This window comes from Ornithodoros turicata, chromosome 3 (genome assembly GCF_037126465.1).
Source record: "Ornithodoros turicata isolate Travis chromosome 3, ASM3712646v1, whole genome shotgun sequence".
NCBI classification, from domain to species: domain Eukaryota; kingdom Metazoa; phylum Arthropoda; class Arachnida; order Ixodida; family Argasidae; genus Ornithodoros; species Ornithodoros turicata.
In genome coordinates this window covers 69,455,242-69,460,817 of record NC_088203.1, presented here as the reverse complement: position 1 = coordinate 69,460,817, position 5,576 = coordinate 69,455,242, and positions in this window count along the sequence as shown.

The following is a 5,576-nucleotide window of genomic DNA, read 5'->3' as shown; positions in this document are numbered from 1 at the left end:
ACGGATTGCAAGAACAATAGCTTCAAGGGGGAACAGCAATACAAGGTTATTACGGCACGTGTTCCTTGGAGGAATAATTCACAAACATGTGAAATCTTGCGAACTATTTTCCAAAGCGCACTGTCGCAAAGCTGTCCGAGAGGTCCCCCCAAACCCCTCAGGGCTACATGAATGATTCTACAACGTCTTCCAGATTTTCTCTAAAAGGTCCTCCCAGACCCCACTGTGCTGCCTGAAAGATCCTACCAGACCTTTCAAGATTTCTTGAAAGGTCCTCTCAGACCTCTCAGGAAATTTTGGGGGGTCTCTTAGACACATTTTCGATAGGGAATTCAGAAAACACTGGGCATACAATGCATAAAAATGAGTCGTACTGCCTAGCAGCCAGCCAATGAGCAGCCTCTCCGTTTGGCTCGCCTTTCGGCCGGTCCTGGCTACCATTGACTTCTACTGGTTTTCATGCCTGGCGCCCGTTATTCCAAAATAACTAAGACATTTTTGACAGGCTAAATACACATTTATTGATGCAACGTATAGACTCAAATGTTTGACTCATATATTCACCGTGCGCACAGGACGTTTCGTTCGTTGAATAGACTGCAACAAAACCAAGTTCGAACTTGCAGAACACATACACAGTCTATTTCTGGAAGCGAGTGAGAGCCACGAGTGCGTGCAATTTCACAAATGAGCATCTTCATCTCATGCAGGCGGTGCACCGAAGGTCACACAGTCACGGGAAATACTTGTTTCGTTACGAATCCTGTCTTCATAGTCACTGTATTTGACAATGCGACAGCGCTCGAAAGTGTTCCTCAGGCGTCAGCTTACCACACCATTCCAGTTCCGAACCGGCTAGAATGTTCGTAGGCTGATACTATATCGGGGAACAGTACACGGCCAGAGTCACTATACGCACGAACAAACCCGCGAATACACAACACACTTGCTCTTTGATCTTCGTGTTCAACCAACATCGCCGGGACGCTGCGACCCCGCTTGCAGGTGCATTCGTCATGATGCCTGACGAAGTAATACCACGTGACTATGACGTGGAATTATTTTTCTACTGCCGCGAATGCGGGGAGCTATCATCCGCCGGAAGCTCCCATTGACGTCCAGGTCCATGGTCCAGGGAAAATGGTGACCGCCCAAACCACGTGATCTGCAGGAGCCACTCACAGCGTCCCAGACAAGCAGCGCGGAAAAAAAGCTCGGGTCAAGTGCGCATGCGCAGACCGTCCTCCTTTCCGAACCTCCTTCCCCTCCTCTCCTCGGGTTTTTCGTCTCTCCTCTCGTCCCCCCTACCCCCAGCCTCGTCCGTTTTTCTTCGGCGCTTGCTGTAGAGCAACGATCATGTTGTCCCAAAGCAAACAATCAAACAGCGATGGTGTATGACAAAGCAAGTTTATTTGTTCTCGGGAACTGCTTCGAAAAAGTTACAGTACATATCTTTTCATGTCTTGTAACAGGCTTCACTGGAGTTTAGATGATTCAACATCGAAGGGCAGTTGAGAAGCCAATCGCAGTTCGCACACCCAGAAACAGCTGGGCCATGTGCGTCGTTGTTGCCGGTGGCTGCGGGAGCACTAAAACAAAACAAAAAATATATTGATGATCCGTAACTCTGCACGAAAATCACTGTTACGATAGGCAGTCGATGTTGATTTCGTATTGGAAACACCAAGGCACACTTGTCACAAATGTTCGTAGATCACACTGAATGAACTGCTGCGACGTGCATGAGGGGCAACTTGCATAACCACACATAATTTGATTAGCAGCATATTACGAAACAGTAGTTTCGCCGTCGGCATATTACGAAACCCACAAGTTACGGCAATGCACTGCACTGTGAAACGCCGCTAACGTACCGAGTGACTCGTAAATGTTGTACATAATACACTAAACGTGATAAACCTGCATTACTTCCTTCGGTCACAAAAAGTAACCAAGCTTGTCTTACCGTTCACCTACGGGACACCGGAAAGAGTGCAGACTTCCTCTGTAACGATTTCTGCGTCCCTTGGAGGTGCAGGGATTCCCTGTCATGTTCGTCTTCCCGCTGTTGTGATGGTCAGTGGATGTGCCATTCCGTTCTCACATTAGCAGTTCGCCACAATCTAAATCTAAAGCACTCTAAACTACCCGCTAGCGTCTGCGAGCACAACGGTTGTAGTCCGAGGGAACACGCGTGCTGGACAGACATGATGTCTCCTCCGTCGTTTCTCTTTCTCCTTCGTTCGACCGACCGTTCGGATACTCGCGCCTCAATCAAATGACTCTCGCCCAATCAGCGCGAAGGAAACTGACGCCAGTTCTCGGAGACCAATGAGCATCCAAATATTTACACATACAGGGTGTCCACGCTAAGCGTGAACAGATTTTTTTTAAATATATATAACACTTTTTCCAAGATGAAATCAATTGCAATATAGCATATGCTGAAGGGCACTCCCTAGCAGGGCATTAGCAAAGTCCAAAGGCAATGTCTTAATTAACTTTCATTAATTAACTTTTTAATTATAAAAGCTACAAAGTTGTCCCAATGAGAACATCTGTTCCTTTCGGTCACCTGATATCGTAGCCGTTTTCAGAACAAAGATCCGTTCGATAGATCGCCCGCAAAAATTCGTGAAGGAACGCCATTTTTCTCTTTATTTTGTTCATTGCGCTTCTTAGAAGACGCGTATTTCCTTCATCCCCAACGAGAGAGGGGGAAGGAGCACAGTGCCGCCTCATGCGTCGAAGATGAGCTTTAACTTGCGGAAACAAAACAAAAACAAATGTATCGGGTGACTCTATCGGATCTGGCCTTATCTTGGGTTGCATTTTCTGTTTCCTTTTAATCTTTTTCCAGGAAGCGTGAGGCGATAGTGTGCTCTTTCTCCCTCTCACATTGGGGGTGAAAGAAAGACGCGTCTTCTAAGAAGCGCAATGAACAAAATAAAGGAAAAATTTTTTACGGGCGATCTATCGAACGGATTTTTGTTCTGAAAACGGCTACGATATCAGGTGACCGAAAGGAACAGATGTTCTCATTGGGACAACTTTGTAGCTTTTATAATTAAAAAGTTAATTAATGAAAGTTAATTAAGACATTGCCTTTGGACTTTGCTAATGCCCTGCTAGGGAGTGCCTTTAGCATACGCTATATTGCAATTGATTTCATCTTGGAAAAAGTGTTATATATATTTTTAAAAAATCTGTTCACACTTAGCGTGGACACCCTGTATAATGCGCAGCCAATCAGAGATCTTCAGATCAGCTGCGCCGATGGCGACAATATTTTGGAGGCGGTGCATTTCGCTTTAGAACCGGCGGCTGGAGCTCTGGAGGCCTGCCCGTAGAGCGGCGCTTGCGTCAATCGACCGCTGGCTCTCGTGGAGTGACGGCGTGCGGTCGGTCCCTCCGCCGTCGCCGAGGCCAAGCCGCGTCAGTTGAGACTCGGCTGTCGACGGATGCCGACGCTCCGTCGCCGCGGGGGAGAGGTGAGTAATTTGCTATAGCGGTTATTCGCGATGTTTGCGCATTTTTACTGCGTTGGTGTTAAGCCTTTTCTCCGTGCTGTCGCATGTTTAGCATCTGCCGTAGCGGTTAGGCCTTTTCCGCGCATGACTGGACTTGTTTGGCACTGACTTCCATGCCGTTGAGTTTTGTAGCGTTGTGCGTCCTAAGCGTTTTCTCCGTGTTGTCGCATGTTTAGCGGTGTGCGCCTAACATTTTGTGGTTGTCATCTTGTGTTAGCTGTTGTGCGGTTAGGCCTAATCAATCTCCTTGAGCCTTTTCTCCGTGCTGTCACACGTTTAGCATTTGGAGTAGCAGTTAGGCCTTTTTTTTGTGTGTTTTGTACGCGCTTTCGCATGTTTAGACTTGTTTAGCGGTGTCTGCAATTTTTACCCGCCGCTAGTATTTTGTTGTTCCCTGTCTTTCTCGCATATAGCTATGACGGTGACGCCATCTGGTGTGATGCCTTGCAACACAAATGGCCACCTGTCGTCGATATCTGCAACTACCAACAAGCAACATGGCAGTCGCTGGTCACTCGGCCTATGTCGGCCGAGTCGGCCGAGTCGGAGCGGCTTCTTCGAGACGGCATCGCTGATTTTCGAATAAATTGTTCATCTCCACTCCACTTCTATTTTTTCTTTTTATGACCACGAGTATCCGGAAGCATGCAGGGTGGTGTGGACACGAGTTAGATGCTCCCCAATTAGTGTGGTGACTCTCTGGATAGTCCCAATTACTGTGGGGGTCCTCATTAGCTCGAATTGCTAATTTAATGGTGTCCACATTCCCTGTGTGCTTAGGGATAGTCGTGGTCAGTGCTTACTGCTGCAATTACTAGGCAATGACGAAGAATATGTTCTAGGTCTTCTACAGCACCGCAATGACAGCATTTGAGAGAGTCAACTTGCCTCAAGTGGTAATGTCACTGAGCTGTAAATGCCACATTGAGTCACATTCGATGAGTTAATGCACCATCTTGGCGAGACGTGTTTTGTGGCATCCGAAAACCAATCTTTGGATCAACATATCTCAGTATAGATGGGAGGAGAATGTCAGTTGGTTCACTGACAGGAAGCTAATTCGTACAATTCATTCATCTGTCGGACAAGGAAATCTGCTTTCTCCATGACCTGTAGCTGCCCTTTGCTATCTTTCACTGTTATGTAATTAAACGCCTCCCTCCTATGACGGTGTTCTCGGCACAGTTTGACCTTGCTGAACCACTTTTCGCGGCTCTAAACAAACATAAAATTCGCGGTTATTCGTTGGCCGAGGCCGACGAAAGCAAGAGATAATTTACGAGATTACCGTCGTGAGAAATGGTTGACACAGGAGGAGTCCGTTCTATATGCTGCTCATCCTGGACATTTTTCACTGCGCGTAGTTATACATTTAGGGGGGGGGACGAGAAGCTGGTGCGAGCGGTAAGGCGCAAGTACATACACGATGAAGCGCCGCGCGACATTTCCCGCGCCATCGGCAAGCTTTGCTGACGTACTTCGGTTTTTATCTCTCGTTCCATCGATAGCTGTTGTAAACTGGCGGGATGATTCTCCTCCTAACTCACAGCGCTGAGCGCACATGCGATAAGAGTTTTGTGCAGACATGCGAATGCCGACGACGCCGACGCTATCTCGGGAGTGTATACGGCTTCACTATACGGCTGACGCTGTAAAAGGGTTCGTATTATGCATGCACTGCCGTGGATGATCAGTAGACACTCAGCTGCCGTATCTCCCTCCTTATCAGAGAGATCCGATTATTTTAACATCGACAATGGAATCCAGCCATGGTCCAGCCAGTTGGAATGGTTCAAAATGCAGCATTGAATTTCACCACAAGGATATCACCCTCGTTTCTCTGCATTGGGAAAATCGGTCTTCAGTAACTTGGCTGTAGCTGTAGGAAAAGCCCACTGCGCGTGGTTGGGTTGCGATTCCAGACATTAACCTCCAGGCAGAGCTGTGTGGGGCTTACCTGTATGTGGGGAAATGAGGATCCTTGTAGTATATGGAAGACCTGCGGGTTGCGATCCAGTATTCGAAAAGTACACATAGAACAAGAAA